Below are 21874 nucleotides of genomic sequence, written 5' to 3'. Positions count from 1 at the left end.
TGCAAACTCATATTACCACCTCAACGATCCTGTCACCTTGGACTGGCCACCTGCATAGCTCTCCCCTCTCATACTCTTGGGCTTCCCAGGTCACGCAGTGGTAAAGAATCTGCTTGCAACGTAGGAGGCACAAAAGACTCAGGTTCAATCCCTGGGTCCAGAAGATCTCCTGGAGTAGGAAATGGCAACCCACTCCAGTACTTTTGCCTGGAAAACCCCGTGGACAGAGGAGCCTGGTGGGCTACAGTCCATGGGACTGCAAAGAGTCAGACACGACTGAGCAGCTGAGGACACACTCTTGCACTCTTGCATCCATGCAGCATTATAATCTATTCTCAGCACAGCACCCAGTGATCATGCTAAAAATTCCATTTTAATAATTCCATGATGTTAAAAATTCATGTTAAAAATTCCAAATGAAGTGTTATGAACTAAAGTGTGTCCCCTCGAAATTCATATGTTGAAGCCCTAATCCTCAGTACATCAGAAAATTCATGTGTTTGGATACAAGGTCCTTATAGAGGTAATTTAGTTAAAATGCAGTCACGAGAGTTGGGCGTAATCCAATATGATTGGTGTCCTTCTAAGAAGACACGATTAGGACACAGATGATACCCAGACTGAGGGATGACCATGTGAAGACACAGCAGGAACGCTGCATCCAGGGAGAGAGGTCTCAGGAGTAGCAACCCATTGGCACCTTGACTTTGGGTGTCCAGACTCCAAAACTGAGAAAATAAATTTCTGTTGTTTATGCCATCCAGCCTTGTGATGTTTTGCAGTGGCAGCCTTAGAAAGCTTTTATGAGATGATGAAATTCCTCTTCTTAAAATCCTCCAATTGTTTCCCATCCTCCTGAGAGTTCTTACAGGTGTCTACAAGGTCCACAGTCAGGTCCCCAGATCCCAGGTAGGGGGTGCATGGTGGAATGACCTTAATCACCAGCAGCCTGAAGCCTCCCACACCTTTCCCCAAGATCTGGTAGCCCTCTCCAAGCCAGTAGCACCACTGACCTGTATCCTCTCCTCTGGACAGCAGGATAAAAGTGAGCTCAGTTTTTACCTTTCTCACCTCTCATTTTGTGTTTTCATTTAGGGCCTCTTCCTTTGGCTGTGTCTACATTATTGATTAGACTTTAGGGCCACATAAACCTTGAATAAGTTATTAAAACTATGTGAGTCTTAATTTCCTCATATATAAATGGGGGATAACTTGGGAATAATAATATCTATTTTGTAGAGTCTTTTTTATTGAGTCAGAAAAAGTGTATTGAATGTGGTAGGTGGCAGGCACTGTGCTATGAAGATAAGACTATGTAAAATCTATAAAGTCATGACCCTCATGACTTGGCTTATATGAGTTGCTTGATAAGTGATACTATTATTGGTTTATCATTATTTTTTATTATTTATTATTGCTGTTATGACTGTTTTCTAATCCTGCTCTTTACTCTCAGAGATGGTTTGTCTTTTTAATGTGGCTTTTGCATAGATGATCTCATTCATTATTTGCTACTTTTCAAGTTTAATCCTAATAATCCTGAAAGCCCACATTTCTGCAGTTGATCATCCTGTCTCTTGTTTTCTCCTTCATATTCAAATGTCTTAAGAGAGTTAACTTTGCTCCCTGTGTCTCTTTACTCATCCCCCACTTATTTCTCAACATGCTCCAATCTACCTTTTCATCTCCATCTCTTCCCATAACAACTTTATCATCAGGAATCTAAGACCCTTGCTGCTTGTATTAGTTGGCTAGGACTGCCATAATGAAACAGCTAAGCAGTTTAAACAGCAGAAATTTGTTTTCTTACAGTTTTGAAGGATGGAAGTCCAAGATCTAGGTGCCAGCAGTTTTGTTTTCTCACAAGGCCTCTCTCCTTGACTTGCAGGTGGTCACCTTCTCCCTATGTCCCCACACAGATTTTCCTCTGTGTACATGCATCTCTGGACTCTCCTTTTCTTCTTATAAGGACACCAGGTGTATTGAATGAGGTCCCAACTTCAATACCTCATTTAACATTAATTACCTCTTTAAAGGCCCTGTCCCCAAAAACAGTTAATGAGGCAGTAGGGCTTCAACATTTGAATTTGGAAAGGTAGAACTCAGTCCAGTTCAATTCAGTTCAGTTCAGTCACTCAGTTGTATCTGACTCTTTGTGACCCCAAGAACCACAGCACGCCAGGCCTCCCTGTCCATCACCAATTCCCAGAGTTCACCCAAACCCATGTCCATTGAGTCAGTGATGCCATCCAACCATCTCATCCTCTGTCGTCCCCTTCTCCTGCCCTCAATCTTTCCCAGCATCAAGGTCTTTTCAAATGAGTCGGCTCTTCGCATCAGGTGGCCAAAGTATTGAAGTTTCAGCTTCAACATCAGTCCTTCCAATGAACACCCAGGACTGATGTCCTTTAGGATGGACTGGTTGGATCTCCTTGCAGTCCAAGGGACTCTCAAGAGTCTTCTCCAACACCACAGTTCAAAAGCATCAATTCTTTGGTGCTCAGTTTTCTTTATAGTCCAACTCTCACATCCATACATGACCACTGGAAAAACCATAGTCTTGACGAGACGGACCTTTGTTGGCAAAGTAATGTCTCTGCTTTTTAATACGCTGTCTACGTTAGTCATAATTTTCCTTCCAAGGAGTAAGTGTCTTTTAATTTCATGGCTGCAGTCACCATCTGGAGTGATTTTGGAGCCCAGAAAAATAAAGTCTGACACTGTTTCCCCATCTATTTGTCATGAAGTGATGGGACCGGATGCCATGATCTTAGTTTTCTGAATGTTGAGCTTTAAGCCAACTTTTTCACTCTCCTCTTTCACTTTCATCAAGAGGCTCTTTAGTTCCTCTTCACTTTCTGCCATAACGGTGGTGTCATCTGCATATCTGAGGTTGTTGATATTTCCCCTGGCAATCTTGATTCCAGTTTGTGCTTCTTCCAGCCCAGCGTTTCTCATGATGTACTATGCGTATAAGTTAAATAAGCAGGGTGACAATATACAGCCTTGACATACTCCTTTCCCTATTTGGAACCAGTCTGTTGTTCTATGTCCAGTTCTAACTGTTGCTTCCTGACCTGCATACAGATTTCTCAAGAGGCAGGTCAGGTGGTCTGGTATTCCCATCTTTTTCAGAATTTTCCACAGTTTTTTGTGATCCACACAGTCAGAGGCTTTGGCATAGTCAATAAAGCAGAAATAGATGTTTTTCTGGAACTCCCTTGTTTTTTCGATGATCCAGCAGATTTTGGCAATTTGATCTCTAGTTCCTCTGTCTTTTCTAAAACCAGCTTGAACATCTGGAAATTCACGGTTCATGTATTGCTGAAGCCTGGCTTGGAGAATTTTGAGCATTACTTTACTAGCATGTGAGATGAGTGCAATTGTGCGGTAGTTTGAGCATTCTTTGGCATTGCCTTTCTTTGGGATTGGAACTCAGTCCATAATATACTAAAAAATTTTTTTCTTTTGCTTATTTTATTTGACCTTACATAGAATTTCAGGAGTATTGTCCACTCTAACCTTCTTGAAACCCTTTATTCTCTAGGCTTCTAGACCCCGCATGTGCTCCTAAATTTTCTCCTACTCCTCTGACCGCTTCTGGGAGACCATTTTCAACTTTATCTTTCATGCTCCAACAATTAAATGTTGGAGTTCCTGGACCTTAATTTCTTCCTTTCTCACTCTGTCCTCTCTTTCTTCATGAGCTTAACCACCCACATAGGATCCCACTAATACACAGGAAACTCTTCATTTTTTAAATCAATAAATGAGAAGCATTGACCTGCTTGAAATATAAGAAGCCTTAAGAAAAACACAGTGTTAATGCTATTTTTGCTTTTTTTTTTTTTTAGTGTTATTTTTTGGTCTTGTTTAGAATGTTTGTTATATTGAAAGACGTTTACCCCCTAAAATCACCTGTCATTCCACTGTGCCACCACACCCATGGGAGGGAATTTCCAGGGTAATCTCAGATTTACTTGTGTGGCCCTTTACAGAGCTGGCTCACAAGTGTGGCTCCTCTTGACAGCAAGGTGGTGGGAGCATGGGGAATTCCAAGTTGCAGAGTGCATGAAAAAACCTTTTACATGTTGACTGATAACCATCTCCGTTGCGAGCGTTCTGTGACTGTCATTTTATGGTTAAGGACTCTGATGTTATTACCACACACCCCCAGTGTGAAAGAGGGGAATTTTTTTAGTCTGAGCTGAGTTGTTACTTTGCTAGGTATGGTGACCAGTTTCAAGATACTACAGCTCTCCAGATTTTAGATGTAGTTACACAGTTCTTGAGATAATATGTTACTAATTATTATTAACTATAAATGAAAGAGGTAAAATCAAGTCATTGGCAAAGAACGCATACATTGAGCATCTGTATTAGGTATCGAGTGTTGTGCTTCTAAGGGAGGGAGAAAGCAAGAGATGACAAGATGGGAAGGTCCCAAGACAAGCTCATGGACCTCACTAGTGATGTGTGTCTGTTCATTCTACTCAGAAGCATCTACATTGGATCATCTGTTCAATCTACTAACACACACACATCTTAGCTGGCCACCCTCTGCACAGACCCTCTATATGTTTGCCCAAAGGCAGCCTAACTCTACTTTCAACTAAAATGTGCATTTCCAACCATCCAAGCTTCTTTCACCAGGAGCTATTTAATTACACACAGTCCGTGTTTGTTCTGAGCTGAATTAGCCTAAGTGATAATTTGATCAAAACCTCCAACTGAATTTTGCTCAAAGGCATATAACTTGTCAAATGTCATATAATTACCATTCTTATATTTATATATTTATATTCTTTCAAAGACTCTAACACGAGATAGTTCCAGCAAACTTTGAGTGACTGTTTCTTGGATTTGGGGGTTTCTCTCTTTGCCTAACAAGTTTGATTGTATTTAAGAAAACCTACACACTTAAAAATCTTCCTCTCTCTGGAAAATGTAGAGTTCCATGTGTCAATTCTGTGCACTGTGAGTGATGTAACCTCATTCAACCTTATCTAAAACTTGAGGATGAATGGGATTTCCACACGAGTGCCCAATAGAAACAGATAGGTTAGGGGTCCTCAACCTCTGGGATCTAATGCCTGCTAATCTAAGGTGAAGATGATGAAATCAAAATATAAATAAAGTGCACAATGCGTGTAATATGCTTGAATCATCCCAAAACCATCCCCCTCGTCTCCTTGGTCCATGGAAAAAATTATCTTCCACAAAACTGGTCCATGGTGCCAAAAAAGTTGGGGACCGCTGCTTAGGTAACTTAACTTTGAAGAAAAAAATAAAAGGAATGACTTCACCCCATTTCAAGTGGAGTTAAGTGGGTTTCAGTAAAATGGAGATTAAGTGTGCTGGAATGATTTGTTCTTCCCAGGCCCGTTCCCTTTCCCATCAACGCCTCTGAGTTTTTCCTATATATGGGGCTCTCGCCGAATTCTAAAGGAACTCAGGGAAGCGAAGAGGAAATGAGAGCAGGATGAAAAAAGACCTCTTGATTTCAGCTGAGTTTACCTAGATGGTAAAAAGGGGGGGAAAAGTGACAGTTTCAACCTTAGAAAGCAGTATGGTAGTAAGAAAAGTCAACTTGAGCTCAACTTCAATTTCCTCTTTGATGGCTAAATAAATGTTAAATTACTTTGTAAATATTTTTAAACGAGTGGTTTTGGAGTGGGAGCGGTGAAGAAAGAAAGGGGGAGAAAAGGTTAACTACCACATATAAAACAACCAGCTCACAGAGCAGCTGGCCAACTTTTACAGCTGGATTCTTATAAACTCCTTGAAGAGTTGGGTGAGGGACGGGTTTATGAGGTTACCATGGTAGTTCCACAGGTTTTTTTTGACAAAATATTGTGACCCTGAAGCAGATGTATGATGGGGAGGTAGGCATGGGGCTGGGACAAGTATGAAGGAATTTAAGACCCTCACTAAATATTTCAGCAGATAGTGTCTCACTGAAATGTCACTGGATTTAATTAGCCGTAGAGTGAAAGGTGAAGGGTTAATCCAAGGTCAGCGTGGGGAAAAATGAAGCCTGCGACACATGCAGCTCTGATATTTGCTGAACGCACACTCTCGGCCAGTAGAATAGTAAATCAGTCCAGTGTGCAGAAGAACAGGCTCTAAGTCGGTTTGGTGTGACGGTGTTCGCTTATTTCATTTCCATATGCATTTCTCCCAGGTTCTGTCAATGCAGTCACTTCTTCTGAAGTGTTGAACGTGTCTGCCAAGTGAGAAAGAAGTGTTCTCCAATTTTTAAAGTGAGAAACAACTTGATTGAACTCAATTAGAAACAATTGAATTTTGTTTAGTTGTTTTTGATGTCTGTAATTGCCTGTTTACACTACAAAAAAAATCGTTTCCCCTTATTCTGAAGGAAAAAAACTTTTTGGAGCTGACATTATTTTCCTTCCCGCAGTATCCATAACAAACTTAGTTGAGTAGAACACACTCTGTGTAGAATAAGGCAAGATTTGTCAGGCATCTTGAGCACCTCCAGCGTTCATTAACTGATTCTGCAGATATTTCTTGAACATCGAGCCGTGTTCCCACTAACCAAGTCAGAAGTGTTCTGACTTCATAGAGCCCCAATGGACTGGGATGCAGAGCAGCGGCTTCTCTTCATGGCAGAGCTCTCAGGCGGCGAGAGGAGAGTTGTAGTACACTAACCAAAAGAGTGCTTAAATGGTTAGCCACCTTTGCAGTCACCAAATGGTGTTGGTGGTAAAGAACCTGCCTGCTGATGCAGGAGACGTGAGAGACACGGGTTCAGTTCCTGGGTCGGGAAGATCCCCTGGAGGAGAGCATGGCAACCCACTCCAATAATCTTGCCTGGAGAATACCATGGATAGAGGACCTTGGCGGGCTACAGTCTGTGGGGTCGCACAGAGTCAGACACGACTGAACGACTGAAGCACACACATGTGCACCTTTGCAAGGAACAGTTCCTGAGATGCAAACTGATTGGCCAAAGCTCACCAACTATTCTAATGTGTCTAGACATGCTGAACAGTTCTCCGACCTAACCAGATGCTTAACCAGATGCTGTTAACTAGATGCTTAATAGTATTTTTTTTTGTTTTGATTATGCAAGTTTGACTTAATGTTTAAAATTCAATCAATATAACTAACTATATTTACAGAATAAGCAAGAAAAATTATACAATCATCTCAAGAGATATAGAAAGATCATTTGGGAACATTCAAGTGTTTCTTATATAAATTCCTCATATATACTTTTATGTAATATTAAAGATATTTTAACTTAAAAATTTTTTTACTGGATCGGCACAAATATAAGTTTAATATGCAACTCAAAAGGAGTATTTACAGGGAAGCCTGATGTGCTGCCTGAGTCCATGGGGTCTCAAAGAGTCGGACACGACTGAGTGACTGAACCACAGCTCTGGTTGGAGTGATGTGAATGAGAAAGTTTCCCCTATTCACCACTAGTAAGAGAGGAAAGTCAGCTGGCTTTTACAAAGTCGTAAAATGGTGAACTCCCAAGAAGCTACTGAAAAATGTTAAGATGAAAAGAAATCCTGAGCCAAATTTACCCATGTTATCACATTAGGCATAGACATCAATCCAATCCCATCACGGCAGTGTTAGCCAAGGAACGCTAGCTTCAGCAGAAAGCAGTGGGCAGTTCTAAGCACCCTGGATTCTGTGGAAGATTTTAGAAAGCGCTCCAATCAGGGATGGGCTTAGGGGGAATGGCCAAAGATTAAGTATAAGCCAGGGTGAAGACTGTGGGCCCCTACCAGCTGCCCTTCCAGGGCTGACCTTGGAGCTTAAGGGCCTGACAGCTGTGAACTTTAGCAGTTGCGGAAATAAGATACCGCAGTTTCTTTACTCCTACCCCAACAGCTCGTGCAAGTCATCCAGTTGAAATCTGTTTACTGAAAGCCTCTCTGGGCAGACGCTGTACTGGGTGCTGAAGCACAGTCCTGGACAAAAATACACTGTCCTTGTGCAGATGAGTTGAGTTGGTGGTGTAGGAGTGGGAGCTGGTGATTTGGATATTTCTGTAAACTGGTGTTTTCATTGCACTGTGTTGAGTCCCCCTTGTTCTGGTCCTGCTGGTGATCTCTGCTGTCCAGGTACACAGAAACACAAGGACCTTTACTCTGGGAGGCTCATGGGTAGCTGCCACGAAGGGGAAAATCCCTTGGAGGTCTCTGCACGTGGCAGGAGACCACAGAGGGCTGTGGTCAGGGTCAGCAGTGCCGCCTCAGTACTTGGAGCGTCTGGACTGTACTACTCTCACTGCGGCTATTCAGAACTGTTCAGTTCAGTTCAGTCACTCAGTCGTGTCCGACTCTTTGCGACCCCATGAATCGCAGCACGCCAGGCCTCCCTGTCCATCACCAGCTCCCGGAGTTCGCTCAGACTTATGTCCATCGAGTCAGTGATGCATTCCAGCCATCTCATCCTCTGTCGTCCCCTTCTCCTCCTGCCCCCAATCCCTCCCAGCATCAGAATCTTTTCCAGTGAGTCAACTCTTTGCATGAGGTGGCCAAAGTACTGGAGTTTCAGCTTTAGCATCATTCCTTCCAAAGAAATCCCAGGGCCGATCTCCTTCAGAATGGACTGGTTGGATCTCCTTGCAGTCCAAGGGACTCTCAAGAGTCTTCTCCAACACCACAGTTCAAAAGCATCAATTCTTTGGCGCTCAGCTTTCTTCACAGTCCAACTCTCGCATTCATACATGACCACTGGAAAAACCATAGCCTTGACTAGACGGACCTTTGTTGGCAAAGTAATGTCTCTGCTTTTCAAGATGCTATCTAGGTTGGTCATAACTTTTCTTCCAAGGAGTAAGTGTCTTAATTTCATGGCTGCAGTCACCATCTGGAGTGATTTTGGAGCCCCAAAAAATAAAGTCTGACACTGTTTCCACTGTTTCCCCATCTATTTCCCATGAAGTGATGGGACCAGATGCCATAATCTTGATTGGTGCAAATTGGCAGTTCGCATTCTACCTCCTTTCATTGCTGAAAACTCAACACTCCATGGGAACCAGCCTGTTCTACAAGTGGTGTGTATTAATAAGAAGCCCATTAACATAAGTGTCTGTGTCTAGAAGAGATATTGGGGAAACAAAAACACAGGGGATATGGTACTCCTAGTCTAATGACATAAATTTTCATGGGATTTTTAGCTGATTGCCTCATAAATGCTCAAACTAAATTGACACTAATCACTCTTACTCATCCACAGGTTTTCATCTTCCACTCAAGAAGTGTGTGCATGCGTGCTGAGTCATTTTAGTCATGTCTGACTATGCGATCCTATGGGCTATATCTCACCAGGCTCCTCTGTCCATAGGATTCTCCAGGCAAGAACACTGGAGTGGGTTGCCATGCCCCCCTCCGGGGGATCCTCCCTACCCAGGAATCAAACCCATGTCTCTTATGTCTCCTGCATTGGCAGGTGGCTTCTTTACCACTAGTGCTACCTGAGAAGCCCCTACTCAAAGAATTTGTTGCTGTTATTCAGTCGCCCAGTCATGTCCAGCAATTTGCAACACCATGGACTGCAGCACGCCAGGCCTCCCTGCCCCTCATCACCTCCCGGAGTTTGCCCAAATTCATGTTCATTTCATTGGTGGCGCTGCCCAGTCATCTCATCCTCCAAAGCCCTCTTCTCCTTCTGCCCTCAATCATTCAACTTTTCTGAGTCACCTGTTCACATCAGATGACCAAAATACTGGAGCTTTAGCTTCGGCATCAGTCCTTCCAGTGAATATTCAGGGTTTATCTCCCTTAAGGTTGACCACTTTTTTCTCCTTGCCATCCAAGGGACTTTCAGGAGCCTTCTCCAGCACCACAGTTCAAAGGCATCAATTCTTTGGCATTCTACCTTCCTTACGGTCTAGCTCTTACAGCCGTGTGCGACCAGTGGGAAGGCCACAGCCCTGACTATATGCAAGACTATGTCGCTGGGAAGACCATAGTGCACTGCCTAGGTTTGTCATTGCTTCCTGCCAAGAAGCAATAGTCTTCTGATTTCGTGGCTGCAATCAGCATCCACAGTGATTTTGGAGCCCAAGAAGAGGAAATCTGTCACTACTTCCACCATTTCTCCTTCTATTTGAAGGGAGAACAGATACACTTAATTTGAACTAAATGAAAGCCAAACAACATCAAAAATTCTGCCTAAAAGTAATGGCTGTCACTGTTAAATACTACTTAAAGCCACTTTTGGAAAGTAGCTGTTACTCCTAGAAAGAAAGGATGTAGGATCTCAGTTCAGAAGTACGCACATTTCTACGATGTCAGGAGTCAATGGCACAGTTACTCTGTTTCACTGATCCTCAGTTAACAAGACGGTTATCAGAAAATTCTCCCTTGAACTTTGTTAATAGGAAAAACCCTTCCATGATTATGACTCTCTTCTTATAAATTTGAGTAGAATGGTTGTATGAATATGCTTAGTATCTCTTAAAGCTATAAATGTGTGCTTAGTGTAAAAGAATAACAATTTCAAAAAAGACTGACCCTGAAACTCCAAACCCATTAAGATTTTCTTGAAATCTATGGAAGAAGAAAGCCAAGGTGAGGTTGAGTTTGTTTTTCCTATTGGGAAATCAAATAACAAGTAAGGGTTCCCACTCAGGTCTGCTCTGCTTGTTGATAACCACTTAGATTTCCTGTGAGCTAAATCCTCCATGACCACTTCAATAAACATTTATGAAGTACCTTCTTAAGGACAAGACTCTGTACCAGAGTTACAGGTAATTTAAAGATGATATGAATCTTACTGAAGATTTGGTATATGGTGATTAAACCTTATTCACGGAAGTGGGGTATAAGTGGTGCCTAAGCTTATATATAAGCACATTCTCTTGGTGGTTTGGTATTCTTATCTGCAGATGTCCATGTTGGGAAAAGCAATGCCAATCAAAGCCTCCAAATTGTTGTACACTGACACACTTTTTTTTTTTTTTTCCTGAAAATGGTTCTAGCAACAAAATTTCCCAGCTCTGAGAGTGAACAACATGGAGGGCATTACACTAAGTGAAATAAATCAGCCTGAGAGAGACAAATACTGTATGATCTCACTTATATGTGGAATCTAAAAAAAAAAAAAAAAATCACACAAACAAAAAAATGAACTCAGATACAGAGAATAGACGGGTGCTTGACAGAGGCAGAGGGGTGTGCACCGGGATGGACAAAATGGTTGACTGTGATCAAAGGTCACAGATCAAAGGTCAAAGGTCATACTTACTTATAACATAAGTCAGTCACGGGGATGCAGTGTACAGCATGGTGACTTGATTATTAACACTCTATTGTATATTTGAAAGTTGCTAAGATAGTGGGTCTTCAAAGTTCTCACCACAAGAAAAAGATTCTTCACTGTGTATAGTGGTGGATGCTAATTAGACTTGCGGTGATAGTTCTAGAATACATTTCCCTCCTCAGTTTTAAATACATACAAATATCAAATCATTATGTTAGATACCTGAAACTAATGTAATATGTTGATTACATCTCAAAAAAAAAAAGAGATAAATAAAAGATACTTGAGCCTTCTTCTGAAAAAAACCTCACTTTGCTGACTTTTGAAAGAACCCTTAGGGCAGCAACTGAAGCTCTCACTTGAATACGGGTGTTTCTTTGTGTTGCTCTTTGAATGACAGGGCCCATTCATTCATATCGTGGTTTTGAATGATGAATTTTCTTTAGCTCTGGGCAGGTGAGCCTACCTACAAATGGCCATGGCATAGAAAACACACATATACATACACACACCTAACATATGGGAGTGTAAAGCCCCTCCAGGTTAAGTATGCAAGAGAGGGAGGCCTTTGGGGAAGGAAGGTGTTGCTGAGCTCGCCTCAGTAGTAGGAAAGCCATTAGTCAGTGGACCAAGAGTCAGATATGATACCATCAGGAGGAGCCAATGCAGCTGCAGGAGGCGGAGAGCATGCCGCAGGGGGAGGCTGGGAAATTTGGTGGCGCTTCAGATATCGAGATTAGGATTTTTGAGGTTAAAATGAATGGTCATGAGGAGCTGTTGGAAGATTTTTGAAATGTGGATGTGTTTAATTGTTTAATGGAGGTGCTATAAAACTCGATGGTCACCAATAGCCTCAACGGTCACAGTGATTATTCTCAGGCAGCTGCTGTTCTGCCGGCCTTCCAACAGCAGAAAGTCCTTGGAACCCAAGAGCCAGCTTGCAAGGGGCAAGGGCTGATGGGAAGAAAGTGATGGCGACCACTCAGCAGCCTCTGTCATTTTCTGGGGCTCCAGAGGGAGTGGTCACTTGAGGCATCTCCAAAATCCAGGTCTCTGAGAAAGATGTGACAAGCAGGGCTCAGTGCTAGAACATCGGGGTGCAAGTTATTTACGGCAGAGCCCCAGCTGCCGCCAGAATCCCCCTTCCTAAAATAGCCAACAGGTGGGTGACCTGGCCTTCGGAAACACTGTGTCAGAGCATGCATGGAATACATGACTGCTGGCTTTCTCTTCCTGCTTAGACGGCACCACATTTTTTTTTCTACTCATAAATCCACCTCGATTAGGGAATTCAGTTAGCACAAAAAGCACTAGCACAGTGCCATTCAATAGGTATTTAAGAAACGTCTGCATACTGATTCGTTTGAAACTCCTGAAACTGTGTTTTGGGGGCGGGCGTTGAAACAGTCTGTTCTATTTGGATCGATATTGGTCATCCATTTATCTTCTTCGTGTTGTAGTCTATTGACATCTTTTTCTCTAATGTATGTACCAAGTGTCTGCTGCTTCATCTAAGAGAAAGAAAAAACAGGGCCACGTTTCCTCTCTCTCAGAAAATGAGGGTGACTTTCCAGAACTCATTTTAATTAAAATCTCTGCCCCTTGTCCATGGAAAAGGAAGGTGGAACAGCCTTCACTTTCCTCTGTGGGTGGACTATCAGGGAGGAGGCTGGTGCTGCAGCTCCGGCTGCGGACTGGTCTCCTTCCACGCCCGCCTCTCCGCACGCCCTCTCCAGAGCAGGGAGATATTTACGGGGTGGGGCCAGGCCCCAGCTCGACCAAAGACTTTACCGCCCTGGCCCAGGGGACTGTCTCTGGCCTTCAGGTCTTCACTGATGGCTCTGACATTTGTTCCACTGGGATGGCATCCGAATCTTGAGATGCCTGAGAACACAGAAAATAACGTATGGTGAGGAAACAACTCCCTAACTGGCTCTTCAGCTCTCGTGTTTTATGTTGAACTTGGATGCATTGGGTTGAAAGCAGGGATGCTGTTAAGCCACAGGGTGGGGTTTAAAAAAAAAAAAAAAAGACAGTGAAAGAAATGGGATTTCCAGAGAGCAGGAACAGAGGTCCTCCGGTGAGGGAGGCACCGACAGGGTGAAGGCTGACCGCCCTGAAGATGTGGTAGTGAATGTGAGGATGAAGAAGGAAATCCTTCTTCCTCTCCGGAAGTGAAGAACCAGGACAAACGGCGAGAGGAACTAAGGTCACTTGGGAATATGTACAGCTTACAGGCAAATGGTGCGATCTGGGGTGAGTAACACGGAGATGGGGACAGAGAACCCCAGAGCCTGGGAATCAGAGAATCTGAAATCGGCTCTTGGCATGCTTCCAACCAGCTGCAGGCTCTTGGCCACAACATTTTATCCTATCTGAGCCTCCATTTCCTTGTCTCCAAAGTATAAGCATTGCATTGAGTAACATCTAAAGTGCCTTTCATTTTTTACAGTGCTGGCCTGAGAGAAGCTGTCATTTTGATTTGGTTCTACTAGGATTGTGTTTTTTTTTTTTTCTTTTTTTTAAGCTGGATAACAAGGATAGTTTGCATGACTAAGGTGTGCTTATCTGTTTTCAGATTATTATTTCCTTTAATGTTAAGCCTTACCCTCCTTGGCAAGGAGGGTAACGTGAAACATTAGATTTGCCACGTGTGATGAACCCAGGCATTCTGATCCTCACATGCTAAGATGCCTGGCAGGAAGAGCTTGGCTTGATTAAGCTTCCCAGGTTGGTTATCAGCCTCTTTTTCAGTGCCTGTGGGATTGCAGCAGAGAACACGGGGTTATCATTCACTGGCCCTTACACCAGATCTGCAGGAAAGTTACAAGTACAGCAATGATCAGTGATGGAGAAATAAATCCACTGAAAAACCAGGCAGCCAGTGAACTTTTCCCTTTAGAAATACTCAAGGAAAAATGCATTTTGGACTTTAGACTTGAAAGGGTTCACGTGAGTATTGGAAAAATATTGGCTTGGCCAAAAAGTTTGTTTGGGTTTTTGGTGGTGTAGTGGTAAAGACCTTGGCTGCCAATGTAGGGAACATAAGACATGCAGGTTTGATCCCTGGGTTGGGACGATCCCCTGGAGGAGGTCACAGCAACAAAACCCAGTATTCTTGCCTGGAGAATCCCATGGACAGAGGAGCCTGGTGGGCAACAGCTCACAGAGTCACAAAGAGCCGGACACAACTGAAGTGACTTGGCACGCATGCACCCACCTCCTATGTTAGGCTGTTATGCAGAAAAACCCAGACGAAGTGTTGGGCCAACCCAATTGTTGTTTTTGTTCAGTCACTAAGCCATAGCTCTTTGCGACCTCCATGGACTGCAGCATGCCAGGCTCCCCTGTCTTTCACCATCTCCCGGAGTTTGCTCAAATTCGTGGCCATTGAGGTGGTGATGCCACCTCATCATCTCATCCACTGCTATCTGGAGGAGGGAATGGCAAGCCGCCCTGGTGTTCTTGCCGTGAGAACCCCATGAGCAGTATGAAAAGGCCAACCCAGTACTTGGCTGTAAAAATACGAAACTGATAAAGACCACAAAAGTCACCTAACCTATCCTTGTTTTTTTTTTTGCGGAGGAAGAAGCTGGGGCTCATAAAGGTTGAGTGAATTCTCCAGAGACACATAATTGGTCAAGTAGAACTGGGCTCCACTTAGGGCTTTTGACTCTCAACCCAATGCTCTTTTCTCAATTAGTTTCTTCTGAACAGACCTGAACCTACTTAGAAATGAAGACATCACTCTCCTAGGTAGCAGGCATCAAACCTACACATCAAGAGTCTCCCAAACAGCCTGTCCCAAGTCATAAAAGCTGTTGGGGAAATGGTTTCAAGTTTTATTAACGAGAACATTGACTATAATGTCCTTGCAAACCCAGCTTGCAGCCTAAACTGTCACTCCACTGTGTGTGACTGTCAATCTGGCTGCCAGGGTCCTTCCTGAAATTTCCCAGAGAGGCTGAAAAGAGGAGGAAAGCAGGGAGATCCACACAGTAATTCTTGAAAGAATTCAATTATGACAACACTACTCCTGATGCCTACACAATTTATATTTTCTACCTGCAATGAAACATTATATCATTACAAGAAAGATAAAAAGCATAAGAGTAATATTGGAATAATAATGATAAATTTGTTTCAGCTGTTTTGTTATACTGCAAATTATATTTCTTGCTCTTTTCACTGACCTAGATATTTATGACAGGTTTGTGGAACTGCCATTATTTTATATAAACAAGCTTGTTATTTTAAATATTAAGTCTAATGATTGCTTCATTGCCATCAACTCCCTCTTCCCTCCAAATCACTCAATAGATGAAAGACATTATAGAAAATTATGAGATGGGTCGTGTTGGAGACAGCTTTTCCTCGAAAACTTTTTTTTCTCAAGATCAAAATCAGATCCCATCCTTTTAAGGAATAGACCTGAGTTTAACTCCCTTTCCTTTGTTCTTTGTTTTAATTTCTCCCCAAACTACAGTTGGTCTTCTGATGTTCTTCTTTCCCATTTAATGCCAATAATTTGCATTTCTGTCGTCTCTTTCATCTGGTGTATCACAAGGCCGTTTGAAACGGTCTCCGCTGGACTTCAGAGGGGCTCTCTAACCGGTAGATCCTTTGATGACCTTCTTTTCAAAATGTATAGCAAGAGCAAACTTTGCAATCATAGAAACCACTTCTGTAGTCTAGGCTTAGGGGGTGTTAAGTAGCGGCTGGACTTGAGTGACGCGGGTGGTCACGTGGGACGCAGGGAGCGTGGACGCACAGTGGGAGAACTTGTGAGGCCGGCTGTGCCTGCCTGACACAACCCTCTTCGAAGAACAAATTGCCCTAGGGACCTCCCTGGCAGTCCAGTGGTTAGGACTTTGCTTTCCAACACAGGAGGCTTGGATTCAATCCTTAGTTGGGGGGCTAACATCCCACAAGCTTTGTGGCCAAAAAACTGAAACATAAAACAGAAGCAATATTGTAACAGATTCAGTAAAGACTTCCAAAATGGTTCACATAAAAAAAAAACAAATGGCCCTAAATCCTTTGTCCTGTCTCAGTGGTTCTGATTTAACACAGAATCCTTGGTCTGGGAAATAAAATCAGTTACATGTATTCCCTGGATACAGTTGATTAGACTTGGATGAGAACTGGTGTCCTGCCAAAGTCACTAATCTTGAGAGATATCTGCCACTTTATAGGTAGGTGGTTGGCGTCAACTAGCCAATACAAGTTTCTGTTTGTTTGCTTTTATCTTTTGTCCATGCCACATGGCATGTGGGATCTTACTTCCCTGACCAAGGATCAAACCCACATCCCCTACGTTGGCAGCAGAGTCTTAACCACTGAGCCACCAGGGAAGTCTCTGGAAGTATTTGACACTGAGATCATCTGATCTGATTACTTCTGGGGAAAGCTCAAGTGCAAGGTGGACAAAGAAAGGTCCAGCTACTTGAGCTCAAGTTTATTTCCCTAGCAACCCTGAGATATTATCTTGGAAGAATCTAAAATATACTGCAGACCCCAGGATGAGAAGAATGAAAACCCAAGGTGACAAAGGATGGAAAATTATGCTTCTATTTCTTGTTTCCATGGGTGTGCTAAACCAATTTTCGCTTTACAGTTACAATTACTCTTTGCAGGAGGGTGCATTGTCCTTATAGCCTCAAAGAACTTGACTAGCAGGACGAGCTCTATCGAGCAAAAATCAAAGAATACAGTACTTTCACAGCTTCCGATAACATGGACATACCCTGGGGCAGCCTACTGGTAAACCTGAGGTGATCAATAGCTCCTTAGAGATGAAAACAAACTTGAAGAGATAAATTTACAGTGTGAATGGTATTGTCATATCTTGTCTTTTAAAGGAACTGAAATGGTACGGTGAGGTAGAAGGATGAGTAACATAAACATTTACCTCTACTACTACTACTACTAAGTCACTTCAGTCGTGTCCGACTCTGTGCGACCCCATAGACGGCAGCCCACCAGACTCCCCCGTCCCTGGGATTTTCCAGGCAAGAACACTGGAGTGGGTTGCCATTTCCTTTTCCAATGTGTGAGAGTGAAAAGTGAAAGTGAAGTTGTTCAGTCATGTCTGACTCTTAGCGACCCCATGGACTGCAGCCTATCAGGCTCCTCTTCAACATTAAAAAATGATGTGCTCACCTTTAAAAGGACCCATATTGTATTGCAACCTTTTATCAATGGGGCTTCCTTGGTGGCTCAGATGGTAAAGAATCTGCCTGCAATGAAAGAGACCTGGGTTCGATCCCTGGGTTGGGAAGATCCCCTGGAGAAGGGAGTGGCAACCCACTCTGGTATTCTTGCCTGGAGAATTCCATGGACAGAGGAGCCTGGCTGGCTACAGTCCAAGGGGTTGCAAAGAATCAAACGTGACCATCTGCTTCGCAGAGGGCATACGGTAATGCCAGAGTGTTTCCTGGTTTAACAAGAAGACTCTGATGTCCCCAAGGGAAGGAGTTCCCACAGAGGGCGATCTGTATGACCCTTGGCCTTGCCCTCTGGTGCTGGATCCTCGCCTTACTTCCTGGCCTTCTAGGGACCAAGCTCTCCAGTGGCGTGGCCAACTCATAGCTCTCCCCTCAGAGTCAGTTATAGGTGGGTTTATAGCTCCTGGACGGGGCTCTTTCTCCTCCAAAACGGTGGTTGGGAGCCACCCATGAGTCTAGTTGGGTGTGAGAACTCATTTGGGAGTACTCATAGTGGAGAAGGAAATGGCAACCCACTCCAATATTCCTGCCTGGAAAATTCCACACACCGAGGAGCCTGGTAGGCTACAGTCCATGGGGTCCCAAAGAGTCAGACACGACTGAGCGAGCGTGCACACATTCACACCCATAGTGCCCCAAAGGGAAGGCTACAGCATGGCACGTGATCATCTTCTGGGTCACCCCCGCCCGCTGTAGTCTCAGTGGCCTCTATGCTGAGCCTTGCCAGGCACAGGCTCTGCGTGACCCCTCTCTTTGTTGGAGACATTTTTCTTTATTTATTTTGCTTTTTTTTTTTTCCCCTTTTTGCTAGATATGGTTGGTACCCTGCCTCCAGGGAGCACTTGAACATTGGGACTTTCCGGAACTCCCTTGAAACAGACCTGACCACAAAGCACTTGTTCAGGTTTAGATATGAACAAGAATATAAACTGGGGCTCCATTAAGTGTCACTTTCTTTTGGTTTACTACTGAGCCAGATAAAGCAGTGCCAAGGGAAACATACATGATCGATGACGCGGTGAGTGGACCCAGCCCTCGATTCTGCCCTGGGATTTCACAGAGTTCTCTCCAGCGGTCACTGCAACCCCTGAGGAGTATGAAAGTTGTTGGGTCAAAGAGCTGTGGGCCCCTTCGGCTGGAAAATGTAGCTGACTACATCAGTACCCAAGAATCTACATACTGCTATATAAGGACATCTTCACAGCATCGCACAATCATATACTCCTATGTTATATTCTTAGCGTGTCACTGGGCCCCTGCCGTGCTGGATGTAGAATACCCTAAATTCTTTACTTAAGTCTTAGTGTCTGACTTCGTGCCAAGGGAAAAGCATAATACATATTTTGGCTAAATGTCAGGAGACATATGTTCTAGCCCTGGCTATGCCCCTAGCTAACCAGTTGTGCAGACTTACACAAACCACATAATCTCCCAGGACTTTGGTTTACTTAACTATAAAGGGAGCAGTAGGTGAGATCTCCAGTCCTTCCTAGGCCTAAAGTTCTACAAGTCTGATCCCGTGTCTCCTTCAGGTATAAAAGTGATAGAATTGTAACTCATAGGCTTCTGGGCCTGGTGTAGGGGATGGATAATGTGCTTTTGAAATAAATCATAAAACTGACCTAAAAGCAAGAAACACAAGTGAGCGATGATGGACTTTAAGCATCAAGGCAGGTCTAAATCTCATTCAGCCAAAAGGCACTGCTGCTGCTGCTGCTGCGTCGCTTCAGTCGTGTCTGACTCTGTACGACCCAATAGACGGCAGCCCACCAGGCTTCCTCGTCCCTGGGATTCTCTAGGCAAGAACACTGGAGTGGGTTGCCATTTCCTTCTCCAATGCATGAAAGTGAAAAGTGAAAGTGAAGTCACTCAGTCGTGTCCGATTCTAGCGACGCCATGGACTGAAGCCTACCAGGCTCCTCCGTCCATGGGATTTTCTAGGCAAAAGTACTGGAGTGGGGTGTCATTGCCTTCTCTGGCCAAAAGGCACAGCATCTGAGAAATTCCAGATGGGCTGCTGATCATTTCATGTCCTAGGGAGTTAGGAGGAAGATAATCTAGATCTTCTTTAGATTCAGAGAAATTTGCTGGTAAAGTGAATGTGGTGGGAACTTGAAGAGAAAGTGAATTCTTAGTAACCAGGGTGAAGATGGTCAAGTGAAAGAAATACTTGAAAATTTCTAGGAAAAATGTTAAGCTGTATCAACCAAATGAGATACTGAAAAAGAATTCAGGAGTTTTAGGATAGTCTAGAATATTTTCACCTGATTATAGAATCATAAGAGATGCTAAGCAATGAGAAAAAAGAGACATAGGAAATTTAGTTCTCAAAATAATTTAAATTTAATAAAATATGTGTAGTCCTGGAATAGTAACATAGAATCAATAACCTCTTCCCTTTCTTAGTAAATGTCCAACTATCCATCCAAATAATTCAGTCGGAAACTAAGGAAAGTTACCCTAGGACCTCGCTTCGCACTCTCATTCATCCAGTTGCCAAAGTCTTTCCATTCTTAAATGAATTCATGTCTCATTTTTGTCTCCACTGCCACTGTTTTAATCCAGCCTTCACTGTATGTCTCAGTTTACTACAAGAGTCTCCTAGCTTGCACCCTTTTAGTATCCTCTAAACTTATCCTAGAGAGATCTATTTAACCTACAGATTTGATTATATCACTTTCCTACTTGAAGCTAGTCATGAGGTCTCCACTGCGTATAGAATTCTGAATGCCGACGCATGGCATAAAATGCAATTTGGGGCTATGTTTCTAGGCATGATCATTCACAAATGGCCCTCTGGATAAAGGCTCTATTGCCTCAGAGAGAGTAGGTGTTTAATAATGCAACTTGGATGGAGGAATGAATTTGTATGTGCATTTTAATATCTGAGCTAAGCAAAGGGCACATATTGCTGCCTAATGAGCAAAAATGGGTGTTAGCCTAAGGAAGTAATATATTTCCCAGGGGATGGAGAGAGAGCTTACTGAAGAGCCATCTGAACCTGTTGTCAGTGTTATTTGGGAAATAAACTGTGGAGCACAGAAAAAGTACAAGGAAATCAGATAAGTATCATGGTTTTTAATATAGGCTGGTAAAATTAACATCACTCTCAGAAATAATTGTAATTAGGAATATCTTATGAAGATTTGGAGAAAAGTTGTTTTCTCCAGGAATCACGCTAACCTCACCTCTTGTGGGGCCAGTTGACTGGTCTGGTGAATGAGAAGAATGAGATAGATACCATGTAACTAGATTTTAGTGATGAATTGGACAAAGTTCCCACTATACCACACTGGAGTGAGGTAGACACATAAAAGGGAGACAGTTCCTAGTGGCCTGCCCTGGCAGTGTGTCCTCCTTCCTGTTCTGTTCAGTAGCTTATCCCAATGCTTGAACTAAGATGTAGAAATCGCACTGACTGAATTCATGGATTCCATCTGTGTCATCAAATATTTTGCAAAGGTCTCAGAAGGACTTGGGGGCAGGAGGAGAAGGGGACAACAGAGGATGAGATGGCTGGATGGCATTACTGACTCGATAGTCATGAGTTTGGGTAAACTCCAGGAGTTGGTGATGGACAGGGAGGCCTGGAGTGCTGCGATTCATGGGGTCACAAAGAGTCGGACACGACTGACCGACTGAACTGAACTGAACTAACAAAAGGACTCTGCAATAAAAAAAGGGCAGAGGGTCCAATACCGTAAAATGAAATTTGGCAAGAATATAAGGACCTGTATCTTTTTCCACAACAGTGTCTGTGCACAGGCTGGGGGGGACTTGCGGCTGCCCATATAGTCTGAGTTAACAGAGTGATGCAAGGCTTCCTAGAAGTAAAGAATGTGGGTTGAGGAAAAGGATAGTCCCCTTTTCTGTGTGCTGGTGCATCACACCTGGCCTTTGCTTCTGGCTTAGGTTGGCCATCGAGCTGGAGCAAGCAGAAGGTGCTGCAACCCAGGTTAGTGGTAAAGAATCCCCCTGCCAACGCAGGAGACGCAAGAGACCCAGCTTTCAATCTCTGGGTCAGGAAGGTATCCTGGAGTAGGAAATGACACCCCACTCCAGTATTCATGCCTGGGAAATCCCATGGACAGAGGAGCCTGGTGGGCTGTAGTCCATGGGGTCACATAGAGTCAGGCACGACTGAGCATCTGCGCACAACACAACAACAGCAACCACAGCCAAAGGAAAACAGTGGAAGGATCTGAGATGAGCAGCCTGTAAAAGGGAAGGCCCACTGGCCAAGGCAGCCGTCTTATACATCAGAAGGGATATCATATGAACCTAGGACCTTGCTTGGTCTATGGTCTGGTCTCATAGTAGAGCTGAGACAAATAGATGGACCTTACATGGATGCAATCACATTGTAAGTAAGGGATTTATAATAATCACAGCAA

The sequence above is a fragment of the Bos taurus genome, chromosome 23, assembly GCF_002263795.3.
Source record: "Bos taurus isolate L1 Dominette 01449 registration number 42190680 breed Hereford chromosome 23, ARS-UCD2.0, whole genome shotgun sequence".
Classification (NCBI taxonomy): Eukaryota; Metazoa; Chordata; class Mammalia; order Artiodactyla; family Bovidae; genus Bos; species Bos taurus.
The sequence above is the reverse complement of the archived record's forward strand: the minus strand, read 5'-3'. Positions refer to the sequence as shown.